The sequence below is a fragment of the Hevea brasiliensis genome, unplaced genomic scaffold, assembly GCF_030052815.1.
Source record: "Hevea brasiliensis isolate MT/VB/25A 57/8 unplaced genomic scaffold, ASM3005281v1 Scaf3, whole genome shotgun sequence".
NCBI classification, from domain to species: domain Eukaryota; kingdom Viridiplantae; phylum Streptophyta; class Magnoliopsida; order Malpighiales; family Euphorbiaceae; genus Hevea; species Hevea brasiliensis.
This window is the reverse complement of record NW_026614806.1, coordinates 1,500,197-1,523,695: the sequence shown is the minus strand read 5'-3', so window position 1 is coordinate 1,523,695 and position 23,499 is coordinate 1,500,197. Positions and strand designations below refer to the sequence as shown.

General features: G+C 35.1%; 1 non-coding gene across 1 annotated transcript; it reads left to right on the top strand.

The window, feature by feature from the left end:
* The first annotated feature begins 935 nt into the window (after positions 1 to 935).
* LOC131176980 (small nucleolar RNA R71) lies at positions 936 to 1,042 on the top strand. Its single transcript, XR_009146758.1, has one exon. It is a non-coding gene; the product is annotated as a small nucleolar RNA R71 (small nucleolar RNA).
* Positions 1,043 to 23,499: the final 22,457 nt, after the last annotated feature.

The window sequence follows — 23,499 nt, the reverse complement described above, 5'->3', positions numbered from 1 at the left end:
ATTGCCTCCTCTTTCTGATCTTTCTTGGCTTCTTCCTCACTTTTCTCTGCTTGGCTTTCAGATTTTTCTGAGGTATCCTCTATTGGTTCTTCCTTTGATTGTACTAGAGTTCTCCCACTCCTCAATGTAATTGCCTTACAATGCTCCCTCGAGTTCATCTCCGGTTGACTAAGCAATTTACTAGCAACCTTACTTGAAGAACTTGCTTGCTGAGCAATTTGATTTTCTAGCATCTTGTTATGGGTAGCAAGTTGGTCCATTCTAGAAGTCAGATATTTAATCAATTCATTCTGTTATTGTTGAGCTGCTAGGAACCCTTCCATCATGGATTCCATGGTCATCTTCGGCTCAGGTTGCTAAGGTTGAGGAGGCGGTGGTGGCTGTGCAAAGTTTTGGCCTCTGTTCTGAAATCCTGGGGGTACTAGTGGTTTGTACCCCTGTTGCTTGTTTATTGGCTGGTTCTGCTGATTGGACCATGAGAAATTTGGGTGGTTCCTCCATCCAGGGTTGTAAGTGTTTGAATATGGATTGTTGGGCTACCTCTGGTTGAAGTTTCCTTCATTATTCACATAGTTCATTTGTTCTGTGGAGGGTTCATTGAAGCTGTTATATTCTGAATATCCTCCTCCATAGCTGTCCTCATGTTGACTATTCATCCCTACTGTATTGGCTTGCATTTTATCAAGTCTTCTTGTGAGCTGATCAAATTGGGCATTTATCATGCTTAGGGCATCTACTTCTAGGACCCCTGCTGTTCTCCTTGCATTTCCTCTTTCATTTTACCACTTATAATTATGGTATACAACCCTCTCTAAAAGTTCAAGTGCTTATGTCACTGTTTTCTCCATTAGGTCACCTTCTACAGCTGAATCAACTGTGCTCTTTGTAGAGGTAGTAACCCATTATAGAAATTTTGCACTAATAGCCAATCCTCTATGCCATGGTGTGGACATTCCCTCTGCAGGTCTTTATATCTTTCCCATGCGTCATAGAGTGATTCACCTTCCTTTTGTCTGAAGGTGTTCAGCTTAAGTCTCAGTCTTGCAGTCTTTGCAGGTGGAAAGTATATTGCTAGAAAAGCTTACGGGAGGTTTTCCCATGTGGTGAATGTTCCAGCTGGTTGAGAAAGTAACCACTTCCTTACTCTATCTCGAAGGGAGAATGGGAATGCTTGGAGTCTTATGGCTTGATCAGACACTCCATTCATCTTAAATTTGTCACAAAGGGCAAGATAGTACTGGAGGTGATAATGTGGATCTTCTGTTGGTGAAACTGTAAACTGGGTTTGTTAAATCATTTGAAGCCATGCTGGTTTTAATTCAAAGTTGTTGGCTTCCACTGTGGGTCTAGTGACACTGGGCTGAAATCCTTGGACAGATGGAGCTCCGTAGTCTCTCAAGAGTCTTGGTTTATCATTATTATCAGCCGTGGTTGGAATTTTAGGATCTTCTTGATCGTGCTCTTAATGTTTCCTTTCCCTCCTGATGGCTTTCAGAGTTCTGTCTATCTCCGGATCACAGTCCAAAATTTCTTCTTCTGGCCTTGTTTTGGTCATATACTAGATCGAGCACCTGAGAGAAAAGAAATAAAATAAATCAAATAAAATTAGATAATAAATATAATTGCCTAAATCAGCTAAATTGCCTATCGCTAGATATTACTAAAGCCAAAATCCTAGGCAACAGCACCAAAAACTTGTTATGCTAGTTTTACAACTACCGTAAGTGCACGAATCGCTAACAAGTAATAAAGTGATGAGTAAAGTATCGTTTCCATAAGGAATTTGATTAGTAAGTACCAATCAACACAGTAATTTTGACTGTTTAGGCTGTCGAACAATGAGGGAATGAAAGTTGTCTATTTTAAACACTAAAATGATAAACTTAAAATGAAATAATCTATTTTGGAATAATTCCGGAATTAAGATTTCACACTTGAATTTTACTGGATGTTATCTTATTTATTTACTGGATTGAGAATCATTTGCCTTAATGGAAATCAGTCCTAAGGTATCCTAAGTCCTCTCTCAAGGCACCTAGGGTGTATTCTAATTAACTTAAACCCGATTTTCGTGGCAATCAAATTAATTAAACTCCTTTAAGGTCTTTGACCAATTTTGAAATTCCGCAAAGGTTTCAGCCTATGTCTAGGTCAAAATTCCTAAGTTCAAGATCTTAATTTTCTAATATTAATCTTCACCTTTCAGTCCTTCAATTAATATCTACAATCAATACTAAGTGAGTACCGGCACATAGCATGCATTAAGATCACAAGAAATTAAATCAAGGAACAAATCCCAAATCCAATAAATAAAACTTAATATTTATCCATAACAATGATTACAAGCATTACTCTCCCAATTCTATAGTATAAAAACTACTCACTCATGAGTTCAGCAAACATCATGATAAAAAGGTAAAGGCAGTAAAAAGAAATCATATAGAAGAAATAAAACAATAAAAATCCACTTAAGGAGATGGAATGAAGGAACCAAAGAGAGTTTGCAGCTTTGATCTTATGGAACTTCAGCTGGAAAACCCTTCTTGATACTGATATTCTTCTCCTCAAGACAGCTAGAGAGAGTGCAGAATGCGAGTCTCTTTAAAACTCCTCAAAAAAGCTGTCAAAGGATCCCCTCTCCCCGATTTGATGTTTTCTGCTTCTATTTATAATAGCTATTCTAGGGTTAGGTCATTTTTTAGTCCAAAAAGCCTTAGGAGTCTGATTTGAATGTGTAAACAAGCGCAGGAATTTGGGTTTGAAAACTAGCTGCTGCATGGTACATGGCCCGTGTGTCACTACACAGCCCCAGGCCGTGTAACTTACTGGAGTGGAATTGCGGTGTCTTGCATTGGCACAGAGACTTACACAGGTCTGCGCTAGTTACACGGGCCTAGTTACACGAGCTGTGTACTTTTGTTCTCAGAAAGTTCTTCAAGCTTGTGCCTGGTAGAGACTTATATGGGTCCCTGAAGATTACACGGGTCCAATTATATGACCCGTGTACTTTTGTTTCTCTATTGACTCTCTGGCTTTCGTCTGGCAGAAGGTTACACAGGTCTGTGGCTTTGCTTACACGGCCCATATACTTTGTATCAGTAGAAATTCTGAGTCTTTTGACCTCTCCAAGCTTCCCTTTTGCTCTCCTATACTCTGGGGCTTCACCCAAACACTTGAAATGATGCAGAAAACATGGAATTAAGTGCTTGACAATAGAAATTACAAAAACTAATGAAATCAACTACTATGCATGAGATTACTTACCTAAATGCTATGAGATAGTATACAATTGTGCTTAAAAATGTCTATACAATTCAAGTGTATCAAGAACTCAAAAATTACAATATAAGAGTAATTTGGTCATTTCACATGGTGACATGTGGCACCATGAGATGGTGATACATGGCACCATATTAGCTTGCCATTTGTCTTCCTATCATGTTAGATGATCAAAGTCAAGGGCTTAATGTGATTAAGTCAATTAAAAATAAGATCCAATGTGATAGTGACATGTGGCATAGGGTTTAAGTGACTTAATGACCTAATTATATAACAGGAAAAAGAATGAAAAATAAAACATCATTCCTCTCCTTAAAGGTGGCGGCAACCAACATTCTCCCTCTCCTCTTATTCTTTTCTCATCAATTCAAAGAGAATTGTCCAAATTTCTTTGAATTAAAATTGCTAGAAATTGTTTCTAGTATTCTATACATACATACTTCCTCTCTAAAGGCAAAAACCCAATTTATAATTGGTTGGCAAAGGCTTGAGAAGCGAATTGGGGGCTGCCCATTGGTGATCTTAGTGTGGACAAGCTAAAGGGACAACACTTAGGGTCCTAGGTGCTTCTTAAAGGTGCCAATCATATCCATAGTGCATCAAAGAGGTTAGTGCTCTAACTCCTCTTTTAAACTAGGGTTTAAATGAATTAATTTGTTAATTCACAATCTTGAATGGCAAACATAGAGCCTAATACATATTAAAAGTGTTTTAATATGCAATTGAGCATTGAAATTAATTAGGCACATAAGAGATGTGGTATGATGCATGTAACCCTAGAAGAAAATTTTTGAAATTCAATGCTCTAATGAACAATCACCATGCTTCCGCTCTTTCATGCCCTTCATCGAGTTATAGTCTATTTTTTTCAATAATATCGATTAAGTCCATAACCCGATGGTCACTTCAGTTTTTATTTTGCTTGTCTCAATTAATTTCTATCTCATTTTTAGTCCTCGAGTTGGCTTTGAATAATACGATTCATAAACCAAAAATAGTACTATTCAGATGTCAAAATTCTCAGGACGTTACAACTCTTCCTCTCTAAAGAGAAATTTTGTCCTCGAAATTTACCTGGTATCAACCTGTGAACAATTGTGGATGTTGCCTCCTGATATCCTCCTCATATTCCCATGTGGCTTCATCTTTAGAGTGGTTCCTCCACAACACCTTCACTAAAGGAATTTGCTTGTTTCTCAACTGCTCTGTCTCCTTTGCTAGAATTGCCGTAGGTTCTTCATCATAGGTAAGATCTGGACTAACTTCAATAGACTCCAAAGGCAATATGTGTGAAGGATCTGACCTATACCTTCAAAGCATGGACACATGGAACATGTTATGAATCTTATCTAACTCCGGAGGCAAGGCAAGTCTATATGCCAATGGACCCACTTTTTCCAGAATCTCATATAGTCCTATGAAGAGGGGACTTAATTTCCCTTTTCTCCCAAATCTCATAATCTTTTTCCATGGGGAAACTTTCAAAAACACCTTATCACCCACATTATATTCAATATCCCGTCTCTTTAAATCCACATAGGACTTCTGCCAATTAGATACAGCCTTTAGTCTGTCCCGAATGATTCTGATTTTCTCCTCAGTCTGTTGTACCATTTCTGGGCCAATCAACTTTCTTTCGCCCACTTCATCCCAAGATAAGGGAGTTCTACATTTTCTACCATACAATACTTTATAAAGAGGCATTCTAATGCTTGATTGGTAGCTATTGTTATAAGCAAGTTCAATCAAAGGCAAGTGTATATCCCAACTTCCTTTAAACTCAATAACACAAGCCCGAAGCATATCCTCCAATATTTGAATTAATCGCTTAGATTGGCCATCTGTCTGTGGGTGAAATGCTGTGCTGAAATTTAATCTAGTTCTTAGGGCCTTTTGAAGGCTACCCCAAAATATAAAAGTAAATCTTAGATCTCTATCTGATACAATAGATACTGGCACTCCATGTAGTCTCACCACTTCATTAATATACAGCTTAGCCAACCTGTCCAAACTATAATCCATCCTCATTGGTAGAAAATATGCAGACTTAGTCAATCTATCTACAATTACCCAAACTGCATCATGATTCTTTTGAGTATGAGGAAGTCCCATCACAAAATCTATAGTAATCCTTTCCCATTTCCACTCGGGAATAGGCAATAGCTGTAATAACCCTGCTGGCACCTAGTGTTCTACCTTCACTTACTAACAAGTTAGGCATTTAGCTATAAATTTTGCAATGTCTTTCTTCATCCCTTTCCACCAATAATGCTCTTTTATAGTTCTATACATATTAGTCCTACCAGGATGCATGGCAAATGGTGAATTGTGTGCTTCCTGTAAGATGATATGTGTCACACCCTACCCTTTCGTAAGATGTAACATGATCCCATAATACATCTAATGAATTACCGTACTTCGCCTATCGGTAACCCATTAAATATACTACAAGGAATTTTAAAATAATTTTCTTACTTTTTGGAAGTGGTGAGTGTTTTGGTAGGAATTAAAAACATTTCATTAAACTTTGAAAACTAATTAAGATTTTTGTCCCATTTTATTTTTTCGTAAATGTTATAAAAATTTCGGCAGAGTGCCGTCTATATTTGGGAAAAACAGTTCTTCAAAACCTATGAAAAACACTTCCAAATAATTTATTTCAACCCCATTTGCAACAACCAAGCTTCAAATTAAAGCAATAGCAACACTTCAATTCAAAATCTAAATTTCAAATCAAGAATTGATATCTCAAAACATTTCATAAACTCATGCACATTGCATTTTAAATATTTAATTTACATTCATAAGTTAATTTACAGATGCAAAATCTCAAAAATAATATTATTATACATTAACTGTACAACTGCTCAATCTACCTTAATACATATGACACTAAACCATTTACATCAAAATAATTACAAAGGTATTAACAAATACCCGTACAAAAATTCTTCAACTGTGCTCCTCTCTGACTGTAGTAGCTCACTCTGCTGCTATGTCCTTTTCTCTATCTGCGATAGCAAGTTAAAGCTATCACTGAGTAAAGTTTACTCAGTGGTACACAATAAAATACAAAATGCGTAATATAAAATATTTATGAACAATTCATAATTTAAAAATCTAACAATTACATTTCACAATTTTTCAAATCACAGTTATAGCAAATTATAATTTTCAAAGCTTAACATAATACAAATTTGATTAAACAATTTAACAATCATATGTTGCCAATCAATGACACAACTTAGACCATGAGACAAAATTTCCAAACATGCTGTGTTGTACATCACGACAAGGCAAAGTCACCCCACTAATCAAAATCAATGAGGGAGGTGGCTAGCTAGCTAATGAGTACTCATCCAAACTCACCCCTCAGACTAGGAAGCCAGAGAGGGAGGAAAGTGGTCAAAGATCAAACTCACCCCACAAGTGGAGGAGGAACATATTAATATTGCCATGCCAAGTGTGAATTAAAAACAATTTAAATTAAGTTATTCAAATATTTTATGCAAAACACAATCAATTTCTAAAGTTAAATTTCCATTCCCAAAGTGGCAATACAGTAGTTCTCAAAACCCATAATTAACACAATAATTTCACAATGCATAACTAAACAAATTTTCTATGAGAAAATGATAAATTAAGGTTTATTATGCACAAACCTGATGTGAGTCGCCTCTAAGCCTTGAATCAGTTTGCCCTATCCCTTTCCAAGTCTTTTTCAGCTGAAACACGAAATTTATAGTGTTTCAGTATCTTATCTCACAATAATTCCAATAATTAATTTATATATGTTTAATTTTAGCTCTAATATGCTTAAACTTACATTCTTAAAAATTTTCATGTTGAGGTTACTATTCATGATACTATTCAAGTCAAAATATTGACTTTCTTAATCTTAATAGGTATGGGAAATCCAATTATACCCACATACCACATTTTGGTTACCTAACTTGTTGGTTTTGGTCATTTTCTCAAAACTTAAGTCTTTTAGGCAAACTTTCAAATTTTCAGTTTTGGTGACCTATTTTGCACTGTTCCATTGGTCATGTTGCTGTTAGAATTTGGCTAAGTTTTCTTCATACAAGTTGTTCTTTATTGTCTTAACTTTATTTCCCTTTTTGAATCACTCTATTTGGAGTTTTTTAGCTCAAGTTATAGCCATTTGAATCATGGCTGCCAAATTGGTTTAACCCAGATTTTCTGGGCACCAAAACTGGTTCTGGCAGTTTTAAGTCACTAATTTTAGGTGGCTAAATGACTTGGTTAAGGGCAAAATTTGGGTTTATATTCTTCATGAAAATTGTAGGTCTATATCTCAGCTTTCTACTGGTAAAATTACAGGTCATTTAGACCTGCCTAGCCCAAGATATTGCCAAATGAACAAACACTGTTTATTTGGTCATTTTTGTAAAGGTCAGAACACCCAATTCCGGATTTGGTCAATTTTTTCACTAAGTTATGGTCACTTTTTGGGCATGATTCCCAAATGAAAAATGTGCCATTTTGTGTCTAGTTTCATTCCCAATTAGCTTCATAACAATTGGGTTGGTAATTTTTTAGTTTTGGTCCCTGAAAGAGACCTTGGTCATGCTACCTACAGAATGACCATAAGCAATCCGAATTCAAACTTAAATCCAACACTTCCTACACACCATAATTGGTCATAATGACCATTTTTAGGCTCAAACAAAGTCAAACACACCATTTGACTAATTCTCAAAATTTTGTCTCCTAAACCCTAAGTCCAAAACCCTAACTTCCATGTTTAGCTCATTTGTTGAATTCTAAATGCATATTTAGTATTTATACACTCATTCACACTTAACTAATTCATAATTTGTATCAAAATTATCCATCCTCAAACCTAAACCCTAGCTGGCTGAATTTCACATTTGGTCCTCCAACAAATATTTTCTTTTGAGTTTAAGCTAAACTCTAAGTTACTTGAACTAGAACATAAATATTTAACTACAATTTCCAAGTTTAGATGACTAACCTCAACTTTGATGTTCAATCTTCAATTTTTTTTTTCTTCTTTTCTTCTTTCTTTCTTGATCAATCTTCTTCTCAAGTTGGTCTAACAAGTTCTTATGGTTTATTTTGGGGTCAAAGTGGGTTAAAGTGGTCGGAAGCAAGCTTAGTTTTAAGCTTTCATGGAGTTTTCATGGTGGTGAGGAAGAAAGGAGGGCGGCACATTTCTATGAGGAAGAAGAAAATCTAATTTTCTTTTCTTTTTTATATTTTTTTAAGTCCTTAAAAATGTTTTTGATTTAGTCAATTTAGGTAGGAAATTTAAAATGAATTTTGACATCATGATGATGTCATAAGGGTGATGTAAGGTGATGTAATAAACTTTTTCCTTTTTCTTTTTCTTTTGCATTTACTTTTCTATTAATTCTTTAATTTAATTCTTGATCCCAAAATTTTCTTTTCTCTGATTTTATTTGACAGTCAGGTTAGGAGTCAGCTCTAGGGGTCAATTGACCAAATTGCCCCTCGCCGATTCGATCCGGTTTGCAAATAATTTAATATTTTTTTCTGATACCTGACCTAATTATATGACCTGCTTAACAATTCTTTTTGTGATTTTCTCTTTTCCACTGTGTTCGCAATAGTCCTAAGGATTGCGGCGCCACATTTTACGGTTCAAAATTTGAGTTTAAATTGACCTCGCAGTCCTTCCTGATAAGGTTACCCATCGCTATGACTCTCGACTCATTTAACTTCTTGTATTATGTTTTTCTTATTTATACTTAACTAATTGACAATTACTAATTATTTGTGTTTAGGGCTTATCGAGTTGTCTTCGACATGGTTCTAATCCTCTTAATTATCCTAACCGACACCGGTCTCCGGAATAGTGTAATTTACCAGGCTATGCAAATAGGGGTGTTACAATCTACTTCAATCTAACATCATTAGGAATGTACATTCTACCTCGGTATAGCAATATGGCTTCATCAATTACTGAAAATTCTAGTTTCTTGCCATCCCGAGCCTCTTCCATTAATTTTAAGAAATTGTCATCATTCTAGACTGCTGCTTTAATCTGTTCAATCAGCATCGGCTTCACTTGCAAGGTAGCCAAAATCCGCCCATCAGTATCTATCACTAATTCTACATGTAATGCTCTTAAGTCATGCACCATAGATAGGAGTGAAACTTTCAAACTAGCTATGGTCTTATGACTTAAGGCATCTGCCACCACATTAGCTTTTCCTGACTGGTAATCAATCAAATAGTCATAATTTTTTATCAACTCCAGCCATCTCCTTTGCCTCAAAATCAATTCCTTTTGAGTGCCCAAATACTTTAAATTCTTATGATCTGTGTAAATGTAACATCTCTCCCCATACAAGTAATATCTCCAGATCTTAAAGGAAAAAACAACTGCTTCTAGCTCCAAATCATGAGTGGGATAATTCCTCTCATGTGGCTTAAGCTGGCGTAAAGCATAGGCAATGACATTTCTATCTTGCATCAACAATAGTCTAATCCATTATGAAAAGCATCACAGTAGATAGTATACTCTTTACCTGGTGTAGGTAAAGTCAAGATTGAAATTTCTGTCAAACACCTTTTTAGCTTATCAAAGCTCTCCTGGCAGTGGTCAGTCCATTGAAATTTTATATCTTTCTATAGAAACTTAGTCAAAGGAGATGCCAACATAGAAAATCCCTCCACAAATCTATGATAATATCCAGCTGAACCAACGAAAGTGCGAACTTCAGTAACATTCTTTGGCAGTTTCTAATTAAGGATGGCTTCCACCTTACTAGGATCTACTTTAGTTCCCTCTGCTGATACAATATGCCTTAAAAACGCAATCTTCTTTAGCCAAAACTCACACTTGGACAACTTGGCATACAACTGCTTCTCCCTCAAAATTTGCAATACAATTCTCAAGTGTTTATCATGCTCCTCCGCATTCTTCGAATACATCAAAATATCATCAATAAACACCACCACAAACTGATTAAGATATGACTTGAAGATTTTGTTCATCAGGCTCATAAACCCAGCTGGGGCATTAGTCAACCCGAATGGCATCACCAAAAATTAATAGTGGCCATATTGAGTCTTGAAAGTAGTCTTTCGAATACTTTACTCTTGCACCCTCAGTTGATAGTACCCCAATCTCAAATCTATTTTGGAGAACACAGTTGCATTTTTTAACTGATCAAACAAATCATCAATCCTAGGCAGAGGATTTATGTTCTTCATTGTCACCTTGTTTAGCTATCTATAATCTATACACAGACAGGGAGTACCATCTTTCTTCTTAACAAATAACACTGGCACTCTCCAAGGTGACATACTAGGGCGTATGAACCCTTTATCAAGCAACTCCTGCGATTGCACCTTTAATTCTTTCAATTCTATAGGTGTCATCCTATATGGAGTGATGGATATTGGCTCCACTCTAGGCATAACCTCAACCCCGAACTGCACTTCTCTAACCAGGGGCAATCCTGGCAATTCATTAGGAAAAACATCTGGAAAGTCACACACTATAGGGATATCCTTAGGATCTAGACTCCCCACATGTGTGTCTACAACATAAGCCAGATAAGCCTCACACCCCTTTCGAATCATCTTCCTAGCTAGTGCAGCTGTAATGAGATTAGAGGGCAACAACTGTCTCTCCCCTTGTATCACCACATTTGTATACTCAAGGAGACTAAAAGTGACTGTTTTTAATCTACAGTCAATCATGCATGGTGCTTGGATAGCCAATCCATGCCCAAAATAACATTATAAACATTGAAAGGCATCTCAATCAAATCAGACAAAAACGTAGGGCCTTGAATCACCAATGGGCAATCTCGATATAATCTATTCGCTTTCACCTCCTGCCCTAATGGATTAGTCACCAACACATCATAATCCATTTTTACACAAGGAATAGTAGAATAACAAATAACTCCAGCACTAACATATGAATGAGTAAAGCTAGGGTCAAACAACTCATATACATCTTGATCAAAGATAAAGAATGTACCAGCCACTATATCAAAAGCTTCTGCCTCTTCTCTCTGATGCATAGTATATACTTTGGCCGGTGCACGACTCTACTCAGGCTGATTAACTGTACCCTGACTAGTGGTAGTACTGCCTCGGCCTCTACCTTTGCCTTTGTTAGCAGACTATGAAACCCTTAGGGTAGAACCCTAAACTGACCCCTCTACTATGGTGTATGGCATAGATCTACGTGCACTGGTATAATCTCTAGCGAAATGTCCAGTTCCTCCATAGTTATAGCAAGCTCCTGTGGCCTTGAAACATCCCCCATGCACTTTGTGAAGGAGTGGAAGCATGGTGATTAGTTCATTAGAGCATTGAATTTCAAAAATTTTCTTCTAGGGTTACATGCATCATTCCACATCTCTTATGTGCCTAATTAATTTCAATGCTCAATTGCATATTAAAACACTTTTATTATGTATTAGGATCTATGTTTGCCATTCAAGATTGTGAATTAACAAATTAATTCATTTAAACCCTAGTTTAAAAGAGGAGTTTGAGCACTAACCTCTTTGATGCACTATGGATGTGATTGGCACCTTTAGGAAGTGCCTAGGACCCCAAATGTTGTCCCTCTAGCTTGTCCACACTAAGATCACCAATGGGCAGCCCCCAAATCAGCTTCTCAAGCCTTGCCAACCAATTATAATTTGTGTTTTTACCTTTAGAGAGGTTGCATGTGTGTATAGGACACTAAAAACAATTTCTAGCAATTTTAATTCAAAGGAATGGAATGATTCTCTTTGAATTAATGAGAAAACAAGAAGAGGAGAGGGAGAGCAAAGTGTGCCACCACCCTTGAGAGGCTAGAGAGAATGTTATGTTTCTTCTTTTCTTTTTCCCTTTTATAATTAGGTCAAGTAATGATGTAAACCTTCAAGTAATTGGTAACTTGAAAACCCACATTCAAGAATTAAAGGAACAATATGAAAAGCACCAAATCAAAATGTATGAATTTGATTCTTTGAATCAGCACAATCAGATTGCTGTGTAATTCAAAGAAATATCAGAAATGGGATTCTTGACCTAATTCATATGGAGAATGAATAAACCAAGAACACTATGCACATTAAACCTTGCAAGATAGAAATCTCAGCAAGTTAATGAGCTTCACAAGAACAAAGGCAACAGCCAATTTACTCACCAATGGAGCAGAAATAATCTTTCATTAATATTCAAAGTGTGTCCTCCACTCTCTCATTACCCTTGTATTTATAGTCTCTTGGCTTCAAAGTTAAAGACAAAAGTATCCCTACTTTAGTAACAGCTGTAAGGATCTTTAAGTCCAAATAAAAATCAATCTATCAAAAGACTAAAAACTCCCAACAAAAAGCAAATTTAATACAGTAGTAAATAAGGGAATTTAAGTCCAAAAGAGAGGTGGTTATAACAGCAAGGAATATTCCTTCAAAAAGGTGCCAGCAGATGCATGTACATGGGTTGGATCTGGTGCATGCATGTCCACAGGTTATTCCATGTAACCTAATGCTCCACATGACACCTGGTCACTTCCAAGCTTAATTTTCACCAAATTTAATTCTTTATAATTTTCTTCATGCCATTCCAACTTATAATCCTTGCTCCTTAAGATTTCACAAATTAAATTCTGAAGTGATTTAGCTCTAGCTCTAGTAATTGGAACTTGGATGAAATCCTTTGGCGTGGATGTAGCTTGATTCTCATCAAGTAATCACTTAAACCCTTTGCCACCTGTCACCACCACATTGCATCTTATTTTTAATTGACATAGTCATATTAAGCCAAGTGTCAAAGCTAGACTTAATCTTGAATTTGATCACCTTGCATGCTAAGAAGACAAATGGCAAACTTATATGATGCCATGTGTCACCATCTCATGGTGCCACATGTCACCATGTGAAATGATCAAATTACCCTTATATTGTAATTTTGAGGTCTCAACCCAAAATCATTATTTCTCCTCTTCAAATCAATTTATATCAAATATAAATTAATTAATTAATCTCTGTTAATTAATTTCTCACAATTAAATTTATATTTAAATACTTTAAATATAAATTTAACTTATACTATACATCCAATAACCTATACTTGGTTTCAAGTCATGCTAGGGACTTTGCAATCTTATTGCAAACCATACCTATTTAATTAATTAATTAAAGTCTTTAATTAATCAATTAAATCACATTTTACTTGGTGATTATCTTGTGTATGTGTGTGACTTACTTGGCTCATCACTAATTGGCAATGAGATATGATATTAACTCTTAATATCATTAGAACTCTTTCCTACCATAAATGATTTATCTAAATCATTTTAGGCATCTCATAGACCATGGTTGACACCTAGCATAGCGTGTCATGGCCACCCAATCAGTAATAAGGAATACCTTAAATGAACCTATAATCATATGTTATCATGCATTAGAATCCCTCTGTTACAAAATCCCAATTCGAGCTGGAGTCATGGTTTATGTCAAATCCCATTTGAGATGAGAATTATGTTCTCTTTGAATTCCAGTTCTTGATTAATTAGATTTTCTTGTTAGAAACTCTTTTCTTAAAAAATTTGTCTGTCCTGGCCAGGAACTTGAAACATCAAGAACAATTAAATGAATATATGATTTTATCCCTATTTAGTTAGGCAACAGATTCCATCTTGATCAACACCTATCTCCATATATAACTAGTAGGAGCCAACACATGCCCATATACCCATACACAATACAAGTATGAAAGCAGTATCAAACTCAAACCACCTATATACAAGATAACTGTGTTATCTCAAGTCTAAAGATTATATGCACTGATATGATATATGATAATGCATTGACAAGAGTAAACTTGTCATATGCGTCACTGGTTCAACCTACTTATCATGTATAAGTGCCTATCATGTTTGTTATATGGTATGAGACTCACCATTCCATCTTATTTATATCTCATATAAATGCCTTGGGAACAAACATGAATACAATCTTTCTGGATAAGTCATGTTCTGTGTGAAGTATCCTCGATTATGAACCAATTTATGATACTTTGTGCTAGAAATATTGTCACTCATATTCTTAACAACTTAAGAATAGAATTTCTAACAAAATATCAATGGATCTTTTCTATTACACATAAATACATTATGTAAACGAAAAAGTGAAATTGCCTTTTATCAATAAAATATGTACAAGATACATACTAAATGATATGCTCTAGGGCATACTACTAACAATCTCCCACTAGCACTAGAGCCATTCATTACAATATCTTATACCCATCTTCTCAAGATGTTGGTCTAACTGAGCTTGTGACATAGGCTTAGTGAACGGATTAGCTGGATTTTCAGCTAATGCTATTTTCTGCATGGCTACATTGCCTTGCCCAACTATCTCTCTTATAATGTGGTAGCGTCTTTCTATGTGTTTGGATTTCTGGTAAGACCGGGGTTCCTTATATCCAAATAGCCTCTTTTACAACATCTGATGCAGCAATGTACTCGGCCTCTTTCGTGCAATCAACAGTCATACTCTGTTTGGAACTCTTCCAACTGACTGCACCTCCATTACAAATGAACACAAACCTAATGGTAGACTTTCTATCGTCGATATCTGATTGGAAATCAGAATCAGTATAACCATCTAATTGTAAGTTACCACCTCCATAAATCAAGAATAAATCCTTAGTTCTTCTCAAGTACTTAAGGATATTCTTGACAGCTATCTAGTGTTCCTAACCCAGATTGGATTAAAACCTGCTAGTCAAACTAACAGTATGTGCGATATCTAGCCTAGTACACATCATTGCATACATCAAACTTCTACTAGGCGAAGCATATAGAATCTTTGCCATTTTATCTCTTTCTTCAGGTGTCTTTGGAAACATCTCTTTAGAAAGGTGGCTACCATGTCTCACTAGTAACAATCCTCTCTTGGAATCAAGCATGTTAAATCTCTTTAACACCTTTTCCAAGTATAGACTTTGGGATAAACCAATTACTCTTTTCGCTCTATCTCTATAGATGCAAATTCCAAGAATATAGGTTACCTCCCCTAAGTCTTTCATGGAGAATGTATTTGACAACCATACCTTGACAGTTGTTAACATACCTATGTTATTACCTATAAACAGAATATCATCCACATATAAGACAAGGAAAGTGAGAGCATTATCACTAACCTTCTTATATACACATGGTTCATCCATATTTTTGATAAAACCAAATGACTTAATGGCTTCATCAAAACGAATGTTCCAACTCTTTGAAGCTTGTTTCAACCCATAAATTGATTGCTTTAGCTTGCATACCTTAGAACCATCTTGGGATTCAAAACCCCTAGGTTATTCCATGAAAATGTTTTCTTCAATGTATCCATTTAGAAAAGCTATTTTGACATCCATCTGCCAAATCTCATAATCATAGTATGCAGATATTGCTAATAGAATCCTAATTGATTTAAGCATGGCAGCAGGTGAGAAAGTCTCCTCATAATCGATTCCTTGCCTTTGGCAAAAACCATTTTCTACTAGCCTTGCTTTATAGGTCTCTACCTTTCTATAAGAACCAATTTTCTTCTTGAAAACCCATTTATTCCCTATAGGTACAATACCTTCAAGTGGGTCAATAAGATCCCAAACTTTATTCTTATACATGGAATCAATCTCGGATTTCATAGCATCAATCCATTTTGAAGAGTCTATATCTGATATAGCTTCTTCATAAGTAAGTGGATCATCTCCATGATCTACTTCTTCATGAGTAGACAACTCTTGTTCTTCTTCATGAAGAAAACCATATCTCACTGGTGGGTGAGATACCCTGGTTGTTCTACGAGGACCAGCTGTAGATGTTTCATCAATGGGTATAGGTTGACTAGATGGATCTATATCCATCTGATCTATTGGTTGGTCAGAATTCTCCAATTCTAACTCTATTTGCCTTCCTTTGCCTCCTTCTTGAACAAACTGTTGTTCAAGAAATGTGGCATCTCTACTTATCACAACCTTTTGTGAAGTAGGCAAATAAAATAATATCCAAAACTATCTTTTGGATATCCAACAAATCGACCTCTTTCTGATCTGGTCTCCAATTTATCAGTGTTCACTTTTGATATAAGTGGACAACCCCAAATCTTAACATGCTTAAGACTTGGTTTTCTTCCATGCCATATCTCAAAGGTGTGGTAGAAACTGATTTTGTTGGAATCCTATTCTTAATATTTAAAGCTGATTCTAATGCAAATCCCCAAAAGGAGATTGGCATATCAGTATTGCTCATCATACTACGTACCATATCCAATAGTGTAAGATTTCTCCTTTCAGATACACCATTCACCGTATGCCTGGAGGAGTCACCGAGAAACAATGCCATGCTCTCTCAAGTATTCATCAAATTCGATTTCAAATATTCACCTCCACGATCTAATCGAAGAGCTTTAATACTTTTTCCTGTTTGATTTTCTACTTCAGATTTAAATTCCTTAAAATTTTCAAAGGATTCATGTTTGTATTTCATCAAATACAAATACCCAAACCTTGATTTATCATCAGTAAAGGTAATAAAATAATGAAAGCCCCCTCTAGCCATTTCTTTAAACGGACCACATACATCACTATGTATTAGTTCCAAAATATTTTCAGCTCTTAGCCCTTGTCCAACAAAGGGTGATCTAGTCATTTTGCCTTGAAGGCAAGATTCACAAGTTGGAGTAGGCTCAGAGCCCAATGAGGATAGAATCCCCATTTTCTCCAATTTTGCAATCCTATCTTCTACAACATGACATAACCTTAAGTGCCAAATATATTTTGAACTTGAGTTGTTTTTCACCATGGCATTGCATTCATTTAGATTGCTTTACTCTGGCCAGTGGAAACACTTTTTTACTGGCAATGGAAACACTTTCCTGTTGGTAATGGAAACACTTTCCTGTTGGCAGTGGAGACACTTTCCTTTGCCTCCATCAGCTTTAGTCTTCCTTTTCTGTTTAGCTATTTTCTTGGAAGGACCAGGAATCTGAGGTTTCTTTTCTTATTGCCCTTCTTCTTATTGGACTTTCCAGAGAAGAAGATGCAACCAAAGCTACCTCTTTTCCTTTATTGCCCGGCATATTCTTTTGGGCAATAACTTAAGATGTTGAGTAATTCACCTAAGGTGCATTCTGTTTAGTCATATGGAAATTTGTCACAAAATTCCCAAAAGACTCAAGAAGGGATCAAGGATCAAATCCGCTTTGTAGTTGGAAATCCATGTTGAAGTCAAGATGTTCCAACCGCTCAATCACCGAATCATCTTGTGGACATGATCCCCAACATTCATCCTTGGACATCCTCATACTGGAATAACTGTTTAGATATCTCATACCTAGCATTCTGCTGTGCTCACCATACAACTCTTGTAGGTGAAGGAGGATCTCACTCGCACTCTGCATGTTCTCATGTTGCTTCAGAACTCATTACTCATAGAAGCAAGCATGTAACACTTAGCTCTCATATCATGCTCCTTCCACTTGTCCAAAGTTTCATGTTCCTCTTGTGTGGCCTCTGGAGGTAAGGGACCAGAACATTTGAATCTAGAACATATCCTATATGTTCAAGGTTCAAGACAAGTTACAAATTTCTTAGCCAATCGCATGATTAGGTCCCGTCAACTGTTGTGATCAAGTATGCTTGCAAGGATATTGGATGGTGGTGGTTGTTTTGTGCTCATTATTATCGTAAAATTAATTGCAGAAAATAACCAGATTAATTAGTAAATGTATCATGTAATTAACCAAAATGATTATGGTCTTTTAATCAAATTGGTCCTCCCACTAACTTAGCGAATCCTACACTTTCAAAGTAGAAAACGAAATCCTAGTTGGATGGATTTCTAGTGGGTGATCGAATTCTTATAATTCTATTGATCATCCTCAGTACATCCATTATTGGAATTACAATAAACTATATGTGAGCAACTCCTTGCCCATCACATCTCATGTGAGGTTCAATCTTTACCTAGCCCCTAATGCTCAAAATCTCAGGTACATCCATTATTGACTTATCTTGCATTAGTTAAGTTGATCCCATTGAGTCAGTAATTATGCAAATAATTTTAATGTCCTCAGGTACATCCAATATTGGCCACTAAACCATTTACATATTTACAACATCTCATGCTTAACAATTATTCTTAAGAAAATCTCTTAAATAAATTGCATCTTATGCAACTATTTAAAATTTCTTAAAATAATTGCCCCAATGGAGGGCTTATGTTATAATTACTTTAATTATACCATTTCCAACTTAATCATTTGTTTGGAAGATTTTATAGCCATCCTAATTACTATTAAGGTCTCACTTTGCACATTATCCATTTAGCATGCATATATCATATAATTGCATACATTCCATACATCTCATGCATTCATGGATAAGCAGTAAATATGGTATGATCATGGACTTTCTAAGGGATTCAATCGAGCCACCAAGAATTGAATCGGGGCATTCTAGGTGCATTTCATTCATTCATTTTACAAGAGTTGCTGAAGGAGTACATAATCAACACTTGATATTGAATTCCTCCCATGGTCCCACCAATGCTCTTGACCTCCTTGAACTTCTTGCAATCCAATATTACATAGTAATCCTTGGCATACCAAGGCGAATTTACAAGAACTTAAATAAATGAAATTACAACCCAAAAATTATTACAAACTTAATAATACATGCCCAAAATAAATTAAAATAAATTAATTAATTTACAATCCCAAAGAAACATAAAAGAAATAAATCCAATCACATTGGTCTTTTATAGTCCATGATCATCCATCATGCATATCACTATTTAACAATTAAATAAAACATACATACTTAAATTAAATTGAATATCTCATATTGAACTTAAAAATCCAGATTTGAATATGATTCAAATAAATTTAAAAATTCATATTTGAATCTCATTCAAACAAATTTAAAAATTCAGATTTGAATCACATTCAATCAACTTCAAAAATTCAGATTTGAATCATATTCAAACATTTTTTAAAAAATCAGATTTGAATCACATTCAAATATTTTTTAAAAAATCAGATCTGAATTTTATTGAATCAATTTTAAAAAATCAGATTTAAATATGATTCAAACAACTTTAAAAATTCAGATTTGAATCACATTCAAACAACTTTTAAAATTCAGATTTGAATCACATTCAAACAATTTTTAAAATTCTGATTTGAATCATAATTTAATTGTGTGATTAAAACAACTAATTAAACACTTTAATTAGTCAAAGAATAGGCCTTAGATCATACAACAATTGCAGAATTAAAAGCCAAACCTTGAACCACCCATGGAACCATTGTTGCCGCCACCAATGGTGGCTTCACCATGTGTGACGCCACATCTCATGATCCAACCAGCAATGAATCTCTTGATCTCATGATCAAACACACAATTAAATTATATAATCAACAATCTAAATGGCAAATACAGTGGCTCTGATACCAATTGAAGGAACGAAGGCGTGAAAAACACAAGTTTATACCATTGAATTCAAAAATTTTCACCTAGGGTCACATGCATCATGCAAGATTTATTTTTATCTATTTGATTTCAATGATAAACAACATATTAAAACTCTTTTAATATGTTTTTGGATCTGTATTTGCCATTTAAGATTTTAAAATTAATCAGATTAATTTTAGAACCCTAGATTAAATCAAGAACGATTACACTAACCTCTTGATGTGCTGCGCCTTTGAGATTCGTCTTGGGACACCAGATGTTGTCCCTCTAGCTTGTCCACACCAAGAACACCTATGGCAGCCCTTGAACAGCTTCTAAAGCCTTTTCTATTAATTAGAAATTCAAGTTCTGCCTTTTAAGAGATTAGAGATGCAAACAGGACACTAGAAACAATTTCTAGTGTTCTTAATTCAAGAGATTGATGGCTAATCTCTTTGAATTGATGAGAGATGAAGAGAAATAGCTGGAGAGGCTCAAAGTGGCGTGACATATGAGAGGAGAGGCTGCTGGTTGTGTTTTCTTTTCATAACCCCACTTAAATAGCTAGGTTAACACATTAAACCCTAGCCACCTGTCACCTTTTGATTAGCTCTAGGTTTAAGTGACCCAATCACATTGTGCCAAGTGTCAAACCTATATTTAATCTTGATTTTAATCATCTTACATGATTAAAAATATTTGGCAAGCTTATGTGTTATGCCATGTGTCACCATCTCATGGTGCCACGTGTCACTGTACAAAATGACCAAAATGCCCCTGTGTCTTAATTTTGAGTTCTTAACCCAAAATAATTATTTTCTTCTTCTAATTAATTTATATCAAATATAAATTAATTAATTAATCTCTATTAATTAATTTCTCATCAATTAAATTCATATTTAAACACTTTAAATATAAATTTAATTTATACTACACATCCAATAATCTAGATTTGGTTTCAAGTCATGCTAGGGACTTTGCAATTTTATTGCAAACCAAATCTATTTAATTAATCAATTAAACTCTTTAATTAATTAATTAAATCATATTTAAATAGGTGATAACTTGTGTATGTGTGTGACTTACTAGGCTCATCACTAATTGGCAATGAGACATAATATCAACTCTTAATATCATCAGAACTCTTTCTTACCATAAATGATTTCTCTAAATCATTTTATGAACCTCATAGACCATGGTTAACACCTAGCATAGCATGCCATGGCCACCCAATTAGTAATAAGATTTACCTTAAATGAACCTATAATCATATGTTACCATGCACTAGAATCTCTCTGTTACAAAATCCCAAGTCAAGCTGGAGTCATGGTTTATGCCAAACTCCATTTGCTATGAATATTATGTTCTCTTTTAATTCCAGTTCTTGATTAAAAAGATTTTCTCATCAGAAACTCTTTTCTGAATAAATCTATCTGTCATGGCAGGAACTTGAAACATCAAGAACAATTAAATGAACATAGGATTTTAACTCTATTTACTTAGAGAGCAGATTCCATCTTGATCAACACCTACCTCCATATATAACTAGCGAGGAGCCAACACATGCCCATATACCCATACATAGTACAAGTATGAAAGCGATATCAAACTCAAACTACCTATATACAAGATAAGCTGTGCTATCTCAGTCTAAAGATTATATGCATTATGATTTATGACAAAACATTGACAAGAGTAAACTCCATGTGCTTGTCATAAGTGTCAAGTTCGACCTACTTATCATTTATAAGTGCCTATCATGTTTGTTATATGGCATGAGACTCACCATTCCATCTTATTTATATCTCATATAAATAACTTGGGAACAAATATGAATACAATCTTTCTGGATAAGTCATGTCCTTATTATGAAGTATCCTCGATTGTGAACCTGTTTATGATACTTTGTGCTAGAAATATTGTCACTCATATTCTTAACAACTTAAGAATAATATTTCTAACAAAATATCAATGGACCTTTTCTATTACACATAAATATATTATGTAAACGGAAAAGTGAAAATGCCTTTTATTAATAAAATATATACAAGATACATACTAAATGATATGCTCTAGGGCATACTACTAACACGTATTTGGTAAATTTTTAGGTCAGTCTACTGTGGTTTTCTGGCCAGGGTTCCTTCATCAAAGTTGTGCCATTATGTATCTAATTTCATGTCCAATTAGCCTTGCACCAATTGAACCTACACAACTCTAGTTATAGTTGCCCAAATCTGCTGGACTCACACCCAGTCCTGCCGGTCACACTAGGCAGGATACCTAACTTCACTTCCCATGGCACAAATCACTTCACTTCCTAATCACACATAGCCAAATGGTCACTAATTGACTATTAGAACTTCCTTTCACCAATACATGAGTAAATCTCAAATTTGTGCCCCAAACCCTAACTCCATCCATTTCAATTCTTCAAACACATACAGTCAATGGATCAATTCATACTCCCAATGATGCATACACAAAGTTTAAAGGATTAATTGACACTAACCTTGTTGTGTGCCAACCTAAGCTTGGCAAAATCCTTTATTTTCACTTCTTTTTCTTACCCAAGTATTGCTCTAATGGTGATGACCAATTTTTGTGAAGGGATGATAGGATTTTATGGTGGGATGAAGGGGGAAATCAAGCTCACAAAGGAGCTTTAATGGAGGTTAAGAGAGAAGAGAGAGAGGCTGCCGAATTATGAAAGAAGAAGAACAGAAATTTTGTTTCATTTTTACCTCTTTTCTTTCCTTTTTAATTAGTTTAAGAGTGCTTGTTGAAATGCCATTGGTGAAAGCCTTTTTAATGACATCATAATGATGTCATAATTCAAGTTTTCATGCATTTTCTTTTCTTTTCTTTTCTATCCATTTTCAAATTAATTTTTAGCAATATTTATTCATATTTTATGTCATATAAATTATTTATTTAATTGGACAAGTTGGCCAAAAATCATATCTGAAGACAAAATGACTAAAATGCCCTCCGTTTAGCTTATTGAGCCAAAATCGTCTGTACCGATCTTAAAAATTCTCCTAACCTTTTCTTGGCATTCTAATGCTACCTAGGGCACCGTAACTCTTCTCTGACATTCCAAAAATTATTTCACAGGATTCCCTTGGGGGTTAGAGTTACTAGCTGTCTTCACCGCTACTTCCCATTAGGGTCACTCATCACTGGGGCACCAGCTCATTTAACTTCATTGTATTTTATTTCTAAAATTTTTCCTAAATTTTTCTTACCATTATTTCAATTATTTATGACTTCTTACTCTAGTCTATTTATAGTTCCAGACATTTTGGTTTTCCGGTCAGACATTGGTCATCGGAACAGTAAAACGTACGGACTATCTAAAGTGAGGGTGTTACAAGTTATTTCATTAAATGGACCACATACATTACTATGTATTAGCTCTAAAATATTTTGAGCTCTTAGTCCTTATTCAACAAAGGGTGATCTAGTCATTTTGCCTTGAAGGCAGGATTCACAAGTTGGAGTAGGTTCAAAACCCAACGAGGATAAAATCCCCATTTTCTCTAGTTTTGCAATCCTATCTTATGCAACATGACCTAATCTTAAGTGTCAAATATATTTTGAACTTGAGTTGATTTTCATCATGGCATTACATTCACTTAGATTGCTTGTATTCAATTTGTGTTTATCATTATTATCCAAATATTAAATACCATCATGTATATAACCCGAGCCAACATATTTATTTTGAAAATAAATATT